Below are 14,904 nucleotides of genomic sequence, written 5' to 3'. Positions count from 1 at the left end.
TTGCATGGGGCTGTCCTTCTTTTCCGGACTCGCGCCCTTCAGAAGAGTTTGCCTTTGGGTCTTTCAGCCTAGAAGTGCCTTCTTTGTTCTGGTTGGTCGCGCCTTGGTGGGAGGCTATGTCCATGTCGTTGTTTCCAACATCTAGATTTTCTTGTTCAGAGTCAGATGCTGTATGACCATCTTCTAGTGAATTGTCCGCCATTACTAGATGATCTCTCGGGTCCCTGGCAACGGCGCTAATATTACGAGGGGTAACCGGAGATTAGGGGGCTGGACTCGTTGGGTTGGCCCAATCGTCTGAGGGAGGAAGCCTCCGAGCAGGTTTGCATTTGGGAGCTTCCGTCCGACTAGTACGTGAGAGAGAGTGGGGGTGGTACCTGCAAAGACACTCCGATGTTTAAGTCAGCAAGGGTCTAAGCAAGTCTAGAGAGTATTGGAACTTAGAGATACCTGAGGGGTGTCAGTGTACTTATAGTGGTGAACCAATAACTACCGTTGGAGTAGTTCCACCTTTTAAGGAGGATAAATGTCCCTTTATCTTAGTGAAGTTGAGATATGGCTCCTGGAAGTGGGTTGAGAGATTTTAGGGGCAGTTACTTATTTGAATGAGTGTTATCCGCCAGCTAACCTTTGTCCCCGACTTCTTTTGACCAAGTCGTTGATTGGACCGACTTCTTAGGAGAAGGTTGGCGTCGAGTGAGAGCCAATATTTAGATTGGACCTTTTTTTTGGACCTGGACCCTAATGTTGGGTCAGGATATGAACAATAACTATGTCTGATTTATTTATGTTAAAAGTTGTTCTTGTAAAATTATTGATAAATTGGTCATAATTTTTTTTAAAAAATTACTAGTTAAAGATAAATTTAATTCAAATAAAAAATTTTTAAGACAAAATGAAGACAAAATAAAATAAAATTTTAAAATATTTTAAAAATTTTTAATAATTTAAAAAAAAAATATACTTTATTCAATTTAATTTAATTAAAATAAAATATTATTTTAATTTTTAAAATTTTTATTAAAAATTAAAATCGTCTTTAATATTTATTTTTTCAAAAACCTCCCTACCACTCAAAAGTTAATTTCAACCTTTTTAAAAACTTATTATGATTAAGAACGTTTTTTAAAAGAAAAAAATGTCGGAAACAGTTCTAATTTTCAATTAAAATACTAAAAAATAAAATAATACTTTACCCATTTAATTACCAATTATGCGTTAGGCAAAATTAAAGGGTCTAAGAGGTTGAGCCAATGAGCCCACATACACAAGTGGAGTTGCATGGATTATTAAAACAGAGTTAATTACAGTTAATTATGAGATTGATTGGGCTTGAATGGATCAGAGTTTAATCCCTTTTTGTTGTAGCATTGAAATTCTTCTTCTACTGTATTTGACATGGTCATAGATCGTGAATCCTCCTCGTGATAATGTGATAATATTTTCAGCCGTAAAGCAAACTCGAATTGGGTTGGATGTCCATCCCTTCTTATCATAATTCTTCCTTCTAATAAATGTGTCTTTTTCAATAAGTGGGGGCATATCGCCGTTGGTTGTTCCTTTGCATGGCGTAGGTTTTGGTCGGTCCGGTTGGAACAGAGGGACCTCACAATTGGTCACTCACCCCTTGAGAAAAAGTTGCGAATAACAATTAACCTGACCCCAATCTATCTAAAGTTGATAGAGATACAGATGTGGTTGGACTTCTTCTCAACGCGGTAACATAATACCCACCTTATTTAATCATTTTGATCTTGTTATTAAATAAGGATAAAGTATATTTTTTTCTTTAAAATTTGGTAAAAATTTTAAAAATATTTTAAATTTTATTTTGTTTTAATTTTGTCTTAAAAATTTTTGATTTGCATCAAATATATCTTTGACTACTAAATTTTCAAAAAATTTAAGACCAATCTAACAATAATACATAAACTTGATTTGTTTGTATTGAAGGTTGTTCTTATAAAATTATTGTTGAATTGGTCTTAAATTTTTTGAAAAATTAGCCGTCAAGGATATATTTGATGCAAATCGAAAACTTTTGGGACAAAATTAAAACAAAATAAAACTTAGGGATATTTTTAAAAATTTTGTCGAAATTCAGGGACAAAAAATATAGTTTACCCATTTATAGAATATTAAATGGAAAAACTCTAAGTACCAATATAATTTATTATTTTTTTAAATATTTTTAGTTATTAATCTAATTCTTTAAATCTAGTAATTCAATAATATAATTTTAACCCACATTTTTAAATATTGTTGACAAACTACTGAGCAAAAATAATAAATTCTACTAATTTTTTATTATTCTTCATATTAAAAATAAAAGATTACTCTCTCCTCTCTTACTAGATGTTTAAATAACACTCTCCTAACTCTAATATCTTATTTATAAAATATATATTCTCCTTTTTTACAAAATTAAAATAGCACACTTTGTTTCGCTTGACCAAAATATTCATCAATAACAAATATATATAATATTTGGTTAAAATATTCTTTATATATATATATATATATATATATATATATATATATATATTTTGATAATTATTTGGTTAAATCAAATAATAATAATATGCACTTATTACTATTTTAATAATTTTTTTCTCTTAATATTTTATCACATAATATAGAATGATTTAACTTGTTACATAAATATTCATCTGTTATATTATTTTGAGAGTTACCTGAAACATTGTTTTGGATCTGAATGTGAGGTCCAGGCTCCCTGTGAGGCAACGCCCAACTTGTTCTTGTGTTGAGGTACCGTCGTCCGAATTCTTCGTGTGGAGGTGGGGTGGTACCTGCAAGAGACTCCGATGCTTAAGTCAGCAAGGGTTTTAAGCAGGGTTTTCGTAGGATCAAACGTGAGTATACTTGAGGGGTATCGGTGTACTTATAGTAGAATTAATAATCACCTTTGTTGGAGTAGTTCCACCTTTATTGATGGATAACCATTCCCTTTATTTTAGGAGTTTGTTAGAGGCTATCTTTCAGAGGAGATAAAGATAGTTGGAGAGATTCGCGGAGGCAATTACTTACTTGGACAAGTAGAGCTGGGCTCCCTTTGTCGTGTTCGACCTTTTTAAAGAGCTCGGGTATACGGTAGAGGTCACCTCTTTGGGCTGGGCCTCTTACCTTTATTTGAGTCTGGCTTTTATAAATTTGGGCTAGGGTATGAATAGTGTCCCTATTTGAGTCTAAGCTTTCGAGAGGTCGGGTTCAAGCATTTTATAGCTTAAGTATTCATCATCGGGTGTGCCGCCTTCAAGAGGTCGGGTACTCGACGTGTTTTAAATTTTTGAACGTTACAATTTTAAATGGGGGGCGAGCTTTACGCGGTAGTTTTGTTGGAATCCGCACGTGGTTTTTCCCCTTTTCTCTTATAAAAGGCTTTGTTGCCTCCTTCTTTTCCCTTTTTCATTTTCGAAAAATGTTCCATTTGCCTTTATTTCCTTCAAGAAAACTCTTTTCTTCCTTTGCTTCTTACTTCATATATGCCTTTTAGTTTTCAAGATTTTCCCTATCTTGATTCGTTTGAAGAGGTCTTGATGCTTTGGAGAGGATCGTTTGCGTTTTGCTTCTTGTCGTGTGGTGCACGAAATTGTGATCATCAATGGCGCCAACAACTTGGTACGCACAATTGTAATCTCAACTCTTTATCACAACTTTACACAACTAACCATCAAGTGCACTGGGTCGTCCAAGTAATAAACCTTACGTGAGTAAGGGTCGATCCCACGGAGATTGTCGGCCTGAAGCAAGCTATGGTCACCTTGTAAATCTCAGTCAGGTGGATTCAAATGGGTATGGTGAATTGATAATAAAAACATAAATAAAATATAAACTGGGATAGAGATACTTATGTAATTCATTGGTGAGAATTTCAGATAAGCGTATAGAGATGCTTTCGTTCCTCCTGAACCTCTACTTTCCTGCTATCTTCATCCAATCATTCCTACTCCTTTCCATGGCAAGCTGTATGTTGGGCATCACCGTTGTCAATGGCTACTTCCCGTCCTCTTAGTGAAAATGGTCCAAGATGCTCTGTCACAGCACGGCTATTCATCTGTCGGTTCTCGATCATACTGGAATAGGATCCATTGATCCTTTTGCGTCTGTCACTACGCCCAGCACTCGCGAGTTTGAAGCTCGTCACAGCCATCCCTTCCCAGATCCTACTCGGAATACCACAGACAAGGTTTAGACTTTCCGTATCTCAAGAATGGCCATCCATGGGTTCTAACTTATACCACGAGGATTCTAATATCTCGGACTCGGTCCTCTATATTAGATATCCAAGAGATACTCATTCTAGCTTGTTTGCAAGTAGAACGGAAGTGTTTATTAGGCACGCGTTCATAGGTGAGAATGATGATGAGCGTCACATAATCATCACATTCATCATGTTCTTGGGTGCGAATGGATATCTTAGAGAAGGAATAAGCTTGAATTGAATAGAAAAACAGTAGTACTTTGTATTAATTCATGAGGAACAGCAGAGCTCCACACCTTAATCTATGGTGTGTAGAAATTCTACCGTTGAAAATACATAAGTGATGAAGGTCCAGGCATGGCCGAGAGGCCAGCCCCCAAACGTGATCTAAAGATGAAACTAAAGATGTAAATACAATAGTAAAAAGTCCTATTTATGCTAAACTAGTTACTAGGGTTTACAGGAATGAGTAAATGATGCAGAAATCCACTTTTGGGACCCACTTGGTGTGTGCTTGGGCTGAGCATTGAGCTTTACACGTGTAGAGGCTTCTCTTGGAGTTGAACGCCAGTTTGTAACCTGTTTCTGGCATTTAACTCCACTTTGCAACCTGTTTCTGGAGTTTAACTCCAGAATGCAGCATGGAACTGGCGTTCAACGCTAGTTTGCGTCATCTAAACTCGGGCAAAGTATGGACTATTATATATTGCTGGAAAGCCCTGGATGTCTACTTTCCAACTCAATTGAGAGCGTACTATTTGGAGTTCTGTAGCTCCAGAAAATTCACTTTGAGTGCAGGGAGGTCAGAATCCAACAGCATCTGCAGTCCTTCTTCAACCTCTGAATCTAATTTTTGCTCAGGTCCCTTAATTTCAGCCAGAAAATACCTGAAATCACAGAAAAATACACAAACTCATAGTAAAGTCCAGAAATATAAATTTTATTTAAAAACTAATAAAAATATATTAAAAACTAACTAAATTATACTGAAAATTATGTAAAAATAATGCCAAAAAGCGTATAAATTATCTGCTCATCATCGTGCCTTCTCATTTCGCATTTTATCAAGGTTGGTACTTTCTTCCATTTTTGTTTGTTTGCGTCAACTGTTCTGAATTCTTTAAACTATTCTGAATGGTACCTTAAGTAGTTATTATGGAATGTTGACGATGGTTTTATATTTATTGATACTTGTTGCATCTTGGTAGCTTGTTGAACTGTTGACAAGAGAATTTATGCCGGTCTAGAATTTCTTAATTAATAAAAAGAATATCTTCATTGCAAGTATAGTCTAGACGAACAATGGATTCTCCGTCAAAGTTTAAATATAGAATTGTCACAATTCAAATCAAATAACCGAGAGTATTTAAACTCCCGAGTCGTTCTCCCAAGAAACTAGGGACAATAAGTGCATAAAATTGGTTGTGAAAATCAAGAGGTTTTTAATGACGAAACAAACAATTAAAGGAATTAAAGAACAATCAAAATTGCAATTAATAAACTAATAAATGAATTAAAGAACTATCTATGTAATATGAACAAGTAAGGCTTTAAAGTGATTGAAGAGTGGTTCAAAACATAAATAGAACCTTGAGTTGGGATGAGTTATGAAATTCCTTCTTTTCCATAACCAAAATTATGATAATTATAATGGATTAATCTTACCTAGTCAACCCTTAACATCGAAGAGTAAGTCAGGTGAGCATAATTGTTCTTAATCCACAAATCCTAGCTAACTTACTAATTACCTTAGTAAAAAGCTAGTGTTAGTGGAAACAAGGACAACTAACAACCCAAAAATTATCACTAAATGTCGGACATTATGACTATAGTATCCCATATACTCATTTTTCCAAGCCAAGGAGTGGAAATTTACTCCATAATCAAAATTGACATTTCATCAAACACATGGTAGGCATATTCATAAAACATGGCAAAATTATAAAATACTTGGAACTATAAACAACTAATAAAAAAATCAACAATGGCAACTCAATAAACATATAATAACCACTAAACATCAAATTTATGGAATAGAACTCAAAATTACAAAAGCATATATGTATTGGTAAAGTGAACTAAAATATAAGAAAGTGTAGAACAAGTAGTGTAATAAAAGAGAAAATTACGAAATACTTGGTGCAGAACTTATAACCCACAAATAACCGGCAAGTGCACCGGGTTGTACCAAGTAATACCTCAGGTGAGTGAGGGTCGATCCCACGAGAATTGATGGATCAAGCAACAATGGTTGAGTGATTGGCTTAGTCAGACAGACAGAAAAGAGTGTTCTGGTATTCAAAAGCATTAAACAGTAATTTAGAAATTAAAATAGAAAGCAGTAAATTAATGAGAATAATATATGGAGAAATAGTTAAAGCTTCAGAGATATCTATTTTTCGGATTGACTTTTCTTACTAACTATTTTAATCATGCAAGATTCAATTTATGACAAACTATATATGACTAAGCCCTAATTCCTTAGACCTTCTTAGTCTACTCTAACTTTCATTAACCGCTAATTTCTTGGTCACTTAATTCCAATTAGAGGATGAAGTTTAATTCTAGTTTATATGCCACAAAAATTCTAATTACCCAAATATATGAGGATTATATGTCACGTATCCCGTTAAGTCCAGATAATTAGAAATTTAAGAGAATATGTATTCAAGATGTTATTCAAGTAAAGAGCTTTTCCAAGTTATACAAGAACTCAATTAGAATCAAGGTCATACTTCCGTTCCACCCAGATTCATAAAATAAAGAACGAAAACAATTCTTGAATAATAAATCAGTATATGAACTAAAATAGAAAAGTAATAGTATCAATCCATACAATAGACAGAGCTCCTAACCTTAACAGTGGAGGTTTAGTTGCTCATGGTTCAGAGAGAAAACTAGGATTTTGAAAAACTGTAAATTGTGGAATGAGGTAGAAGAGAAGAGATGAAGATTCCTTTTATATCTAATCCTAATTAATGTAAAATATATTTTCTAAAACTAAATAATATCTTTTCCTATTTGTAATTAAAATAAAAGATTTAATCAAAATTAAATAAAAAACAATCGTGTAGCATCAAGTAGATGGAAGGGGGACCACTGCTCCCTTTTTAACTGGCGCCTGTAATCATGTGTTTTTGGAGAATTTGTGGTTCTGGCGCCTAACTTGAGAAATTCCAAGTTAGGCGCCACCTTGACCATACAGCTAGAAGAGAAGTGTATACTATTATATAGCGTTGGAAAGCTCTGGAAGTTAGATTTCCAATGCCACTGAAATCACATCAATCGGACCTTTGTAGCTCGAGTTATTTAGGTTTGAGTGCAGAGAGGTCAGGGTTGACAGCATCATTCGCCTTCTTCTCTTTTTCTGCGAAAACTCCATCAAATGCAGCCGAATGCTATCTAAAATAAACAGAATTGCACACGAATCAAAGTAGCATCCATAGTGGCTAAAAGATAATTAATTCTTGATTAAATTCAACAATTTGAATGCAAATTCACTAGGAAAAGATAGGAAAGATGCTCACGCATCACAACACCAAACTTGAATTATTGCTTTTCCTCAAGCAACCAAAATTAACATAAGCTTAGGATGTGAATTTGCATGTGAGTGAGAGTTCAATTAAGCTCATGTCTCTTCTTGAAATGGGGTTTACAACTGCAATCTGGAATAGTTTTGGCATCTCTCTCTCCTTTGAATAAGAAGAATGTCACTGTCACTCGAAATTAGAATCCGGATAATATTATGAATTCTCTACTCTTTTATACTTCAGTTTAATCCTTGAACACATCAAATTCCTTTTAATTTTCTTTTCTTTGGTACTTTGCACCTTGAGCCTAGCCGTGACTTTAAATGTTTTGTCTCAAGGATTACTTGACACAAAAACACCACAAGCACTTAACTAGGAAACTCTCTTTAAGTTCTAAATTTTTTTTCAGTTACTCCCAAATAGTGGTGCTCAAAGCCTTTGGCATACTCTGTTAAATGCATTTGATCTCGACTCTTAGTGCTCTATCTCAAGGATTACTTGACACATTCACACCACAAGCATATGACTAGGGAAACAACTCTTTGAGCCTTTAATCATGTCTGACCTCCCTAGTCATTGATGCTCAGAGCCTTGGACCTTGCCTTTATTTTTCTTTTGCTATTTCTTTTGCTTCAAGGATTAAACTTTCACTAACTTCAGAGAATTCATAATAGTTCTCTAAATTCCTGTTCCTTATACATCAACATCCTTTGATTCAAATTCAGATATGCACTGTTCATGTCATGCATTCAAAATCACAGAAAACACCACCACATTTAAGTGAATAAGACTATTCTTTGTTATAGACTCTAATTTTCATGCAATACATCCTTTTCTTCTTTTTCTTTTGGATTCAAGCTCAGTGAGCGATACATGAGATACTTTCCAGATTTAAAAGCAAATAACAGAAAAAATAGCAAAATAAACTGGAACCTAGGAATCGAAATAACAAAGGATCATGACATTCAAGTAAAACAACAGAAAACATGAATATAACATAATAAGAATGGAAGGAAATATAGAATGAAAGGAACTCAACCACCTCAGTTATCCTAGTGGCCGTCTCATTCTTCAAGCTGTGCTCCTCCGTGAAGATGATTTACCTCCCTTTGGTTCCATTAATATAAGCTTGTCCTCAAGCAAAGAAAAATTGAGGCCATGTCTCCCCTAGCACGCCTAACTTGAGGTCGCTCCTTCCTTTGTTGTGCCTAACTTGACTTGAGTAATCATACCTTGTGCCTAACTTGAAAAATCTCAAGTTAGGCGCAGACCCTCTAGAGAGAAATTGGATGCTGCGCGAAGTATGTGGCGCTTAACTTGAGAATTCTCAAGTTAGGCACAGAACCTTCTGAGACAAATTCCCTTCTGCGCGTCTGCACTCTGTATTTAAGAACCTATTATGTTTCAATAATTCTGCATGATCCAAACATACGTAAAACAAAGGGAAAAAATAGTAAAAATATCAACTGAAACCAAATTAATACAAAATCAAACCAACAGAAATCAAAACAAAGGATACGAAAACATCGGGTTGCTTCCCGACAAGCGCTTCTTTAACGTCACTAGCTTGACGGTCAGTTCTGCTAATTCAGCAGATGAGCAGACCTCTGGCGATCAATCTCGTCTCCAAGATAGTGCTTTAACCTCTTGCCATTTACTGTAAACTTTCTGTCAGAATTCTCTTCTTGGATCTCTACATGACCATATGGTAAAGCTCTGGTAACCATAAACGGTCCTGACCACTGGGATTCAGCTTCCCGAGAAAGAGTTTGAGCCTTGAATTATACAGAAGCACTTTCTGGCCCGGCTCAAAGACTCTGGGCAATCTTCTTGTCATGCCATAACTTGGTTCTTTCCTTATAGAGCTTGGCATTCTCATAGGCTGAATATCAGAATTCATCAAGCTCATTCAACTGAAGCATCCTCTTAATTCCAGCAGCCTGAGCATCAAGGTTCAGATACCTGATTGCCCAGTAAGCTTTATGCTCTAGCTCCACTGGTAAGTGACAGGCTTTGCTATAGACCAACTGATAGGGAGACATGCCAATAGGAGTCTTATAGGCTGTCCAGTAAGCCCAGAGAGCATCATTAAGCTTCCTAGACCAGTCCTTTCTTGAAACGCTGACGGTCTTCTCTAGAATCCTCTTGAGTTTCCTGTTGAAAACCTCAACCTGTCCACTTGTCTGAGGGTGATAGGGGGTTGCCACTTTATGATGGACTCCATATCTCTGCAAAAGTGAGTCCAGCTGTCTGTTATAGAAGTGACTTTCACCATCACTAATGAGTGTCCTTGGGACACCAAACAGGCTGAAAATATATTTTTGAAGAAAGCTCATTACCACTTTGGCATCATTGGTGGGTAGCGCCATAGCTTCCACCCACTTGGACACATAATCAACTGCCACTAGAATATCGTTGTTTGAATGTGAGGGTGGAAAAGGTCCCATGAAATCAATACCCCATACATCAAATAACTCAACCTCAAGAATCCCCTACTGTGGCATCTCATGGTTGGCAGGGAGATTTTGAGCTCTTTCACACCTGTCACAGTGCTTCACAAATTCTCTTGCATCTCTGAAGAGATTCGGCCAGTAAAATCCACTCTGAAGGACTTTTGAAGCTGTCCTTTCACCACTAAAGTGGCCTCTATAATCAGAATCATGACAGTGCCAGAGAATTTACTGTGTTTCTTCATCTGGAACACATCTTCGAATTATACCATCTGAACATCTTTTAAAAAGGTACGGTTCCTCCCAAATGTAGTATTTTAAAAAGGTACGGTTCCTCCCAATGACAAAAAGGCACAAGAAGGATCCTCCAAGAAGAATGGTGATGACTCCTCCCCCTCCAAAATGAAAGACAAAGGAAAGGGGCCAATGAACTGAAGCTGCTCAAGGTTGTTGAGTTCCATGGTTGACACTCTCAAATTTCTAAATTTCTGTTTAGTTTCTTTATGTTTTAATTTCTGTTTGAGAATAAGTTGAAATGCTAGGATAGTTTATGTTTAATGCTTAGTTTTTTTTATATGCCTAAAGTCTTTTATGAGTCCTTTGAATTACAAGAAAAAAAATGCAATATTAGTTCAAGTTCATCTACATCAATAAAAGATTAGTTTGTTTCCATAAGAGTTATTGTGAGTTGTTACAAAAACAAGAGCAAAAGAGACTAAGACCAATTGGGACTGTTCAAAAACTAAGAGATAAGGAACTAAGTGTAGAACCTTGAATGAACTAGAAAGAAAATGAGTCATGAAAAAACAACTGGGCTTAGAAGGTATGACAAAGTAAAGGCTAAGGGGTATCCCTTGAATATCTATAGAACCAAGAAGTAGTAAGAAATAAAGACCCAAGGCTCTGAGCATCAACTACTAGGATGAAAAGAAACACTAAATAGCTTACAAGAGTTAGAGAACCTAGTAGATACTTGTAGTGAAGATGTGTCAAGAAAAGACCTGGGCAAGTAAATTCTTAGGGGTGTTTCAACACCTAGTACCCTAAAGCCAACGAATTTGGGAGTGCTAATTGAAAGTCTAACTAAAGGGTTGTCTTGAGACAAAACATTTAGAGTCGTGGTCAATGAAAAAGAAAAAGTGAAAAGGAAAGAACATCCAAAAGAGAATGAAATAACTCTTGCTACATCAAGGTGACAATCAATAAAAAGGGCCCCTGAAGCTTATATTTGAAAGAACCCTCAAGGATCTAGAAGTTCTTTGTGACATTAAAATAAATATATTCATGTGTTAAACACTTAGCCTCTTCCTTAGTAATGTTTGCATCCATTCAAGGTCAAGTATCAATTCATTTAAGAACTACTCACATTGATTTACTTGGGATAAGCAAAGCTTAAGTTTGGTGTTGTGATGACTTTCATCATTTACCCTTTCTTCTTGTATAAAAAGGACCATAAAAGAACATAATCTCATTTGATAATTGCAATTCATGAGTTAATTGATGAATATTATGGTACATTACTTTGAAAAGGGTTTGTGCTGAATTTTAGGTGAAAAAGACATCAAAAAGGGAAGAAAACAACAAAACAAAGCTGGGCGTATGAAACTGGCGTGCCACTTGGAGCAAACGCCACAAAAATGAATGGGTGTGGCACGCCAATACTAAATTCTAGAAAGGATCCTCAAGCTCTCTATATAGGCGTGGCACACCAGGAACTGGGCGTGGCACGCCAGTTATGATTTCCAGAGGAGCATGATTGAAGAAATTGTATGGGCGTGGCACGCCAGAAGCTGGGCATGGCACGCCAACACAGTTTTCCAGAAAGGACTCCCAAAACCTTTACATGGGCATGGCACGCCAAGAGCTGGGTGTGGCACGCCAGTGTAAGTTCCAGAGAGCGAGGATGAAGGCCACAAAAGGGGCATGCCACTTGAAGAGCTAGGCATGGCACGCCAAGCTGAAAAGAATCATACTAAAGGGGCGTGCCACTTGAGCACCAAGGCGTGGCACGCCAGTACAAGATTCCAGAGAGCAATATTGAAGACCCAAAAGGCTGAGTGTGCCACTTGGTATCAAAGGCATCGCACGCCAGCTTCAAATCATCACTTTGGCGTGCCACTTGAAGAACCAGGCGTGGCACGCCAAGCTGGAAAGAGCCACATTGAAGTGGGCGTGCCACTTAAGCCTCAAGGCATGGCACGCTAGTACAAGTTTCCAGAGAAGAGGTTGAAGGCCAAAAGGGCTGGGCGTGCCACTTCATGTCGCAGGCGTGGCACGCCAGCTCTCAATTGTCACTTGGGCGTGCCACTTGAAGACCCAGGCGTGGCACACCAACACTCAAGGAGACCAAAGCAAAGCTGGGTGTGCCACTAGAGCATCCAGGCATGGCACGCCAATGATAAAAAGGGCCAAAGCAAAGGCTGGGCGTGCCACTTGGTGTCGAAGGCGTGGCACGCCAACTCCAGATTCTCACTTAGGCGTGCCACTTGAGGACCCAGGCGTGGCACGCCAGCTACTGGATCAAAGAAGAATGATGAGCGTGGCACTCCAGAACTTGGGCGTGCCACGCTAGTTCAATTGGCAAGAGAGGAAGATCAAGCACCCAAAATGGGCGTGGCACGGCAGAACCTGGGCATGCCACGCTAGTTCAACTTTCCAGAAAAGAAAGAAAGAAGGAAAAAGCCTGGGCGTGCCACTTGGGTTCGTAGGCGTGGCACGCCAAGCCAACACCCACACTTAAGAAGACCCTAGGCGTGCCACTTGGGCTCGAAGACGTGGCACGCCAGGGACATCAACACATGGGGCGTGCCACTTGAAGAGCTTGGCGTGGCACGCCAAGCCAAATTGGAGGCTAGGCGTGGCACGCCACCTGAACGCCAGCCAAACGCCATCCTGGAAGGTCACGTTTATTAAGTTTCTTTTTCCTCCAAATTGTATTTTTCTTTTCTCTTTTGTATTTTCTTTATTCTAGTGTTAGGAGTAGTATAAATAGCCCCTGAAAGTACTGAGGAAGGGGTGAAGCAATAGAGCTATTAGTTGTAGTTAGATTTACTTTTCACTTTATCATCTCTTCCATCTTTGGTACTTTTCTCTGAGCTATGAGTAGATAAATTCCCTCTCATTGAGAGAGGGAGCTCTGTTGTATTTGATGGATTAATGATAGTTAGTTTTTTCTTCTCTTCATCTTCTCTTTGATTTGCTAGAAGGAATTTCGTTTTAATGTTAGTGTTCAATCATCTTGGAAAAGAGGTTGAATGCAAAATGGGTTTCATGGGAACCTTGGAAAAGGAAACATGAAACCATGCTAGAAATCCCTTCTCACACTTGAGTAGGATCTGGGTTTTGGCATTTGGATATAGTGACATATAATCCTCCCTCTACTTGGACTTATAATGATGTGTGGTATAATCAGAGACCAAGCATATCTCTCTTCATGAGCAATTAGACCAAGGAATTGGCTATTGATCAAGATCTGAGAGATTGAGTCACCAAGGGATTGGGGCTCAATCAATCATGATTGCCAAGAGGTCAATGAGTTGTATGATTGAAGAAGATATGAACTGGATTTAATCCAAAGAGAGCAACATCTCATGATATCAATGAATTCTCCCTATTCTTATCTTCCACTTTCTTTATAGCTTTCTTTATATTCTGTAAATCCCCATTCCCATTTACTTTTGAGTCATTTATGTTTTTGCACTTTACATTATTGTCATTTCCATTTCTGCACTTTACTGCTTATCTTTACTTTTGAACCATTTATGTTTCCGCCCATTTACAATTCTACAATCACAATTTATTTTGCTTAGCTTAACTAATTCACTAATTAATTAAAATTGCTCAAATCTACCAATCTCTGTGGATACGATCCCACTCCACTGTGGGTTATTACTTGACGATAATTTTGGTGCGCTTGCTAAAAGAACGGATTCATCATTTTTTATATGGGGTGTGAATTTTAGGTCATCAGTCCACCCAAGAGCTGTTTTATGGCTCCTGAGCACTAAAATAAGTGCCTCTTCCTCTTCACGCTTCAGGGAAGAGCTAGTTATCACTGGATATGAATTATTTTCACCCAAGAACACATATTTTAGAGAAGGGGCAAAAGTTTGAGCTCAAGCTTGGGGACTTCCTCCTCCTTTATTGGCATGTTCATCAGCTTCTTTTGGGGTGGGGAATCATCAACTTCAACTAATTCATACTCCGAAATAGGATCCAAAATTTCATCAAGTACCTCAGCTTCCAGTACCTCTTGAACAAGTGGTTCAACAACATCAATTCTCATACACTCTTCAGAATCATTAGGGTGCTTGAGAGCTTCAAAAATATTAAGGACCACCTATTCTTCATTGACCCTCAGGGTTAATTCACCATTTTGCACATCAATCAGAGCTCTACCTGTAGCTAAAAAGGGTCTACCAAGAATAATAGAGGATTTTGCATCCTCTTCCATGTCTAAAATAACAAAATCAGCAGGAAAAATAAATGGTCCTACTTTCATAAGTAAATCCTCAACAACACCCACAGGTAATTTAATAGAAAGATCAGCAAGTTAAAGAGAAATACGAGTGGGTTTTACCTCCTCAATTTGAAACTTTTTCATCACTGAAAGTGGCATGAGATTGATGCTAGCTCCAAGATCACATAAAGCTCTCTGAATGGTGACATCTCCAATGGTGCAAGGAATTACAAAGCTCCCTGG

Source organism: Arachis ipaensis, chromosome B10 (genome assembly GCF_059453495.1).
Source record: "Arachis ipaensis isolate K30076 ecotype BB chromosome B10, ASM5945349v1, whole genome shotgun sequence".
Lineage (NCBI taxonomy): Eukaryota > Viridiplantae > Streptophyta > Magnoliopsida > Fabales > Fabaceae > Arachis > Arachis ipaensis.
Note: the sequence above shows the minus strand (reverse complement) of the source record.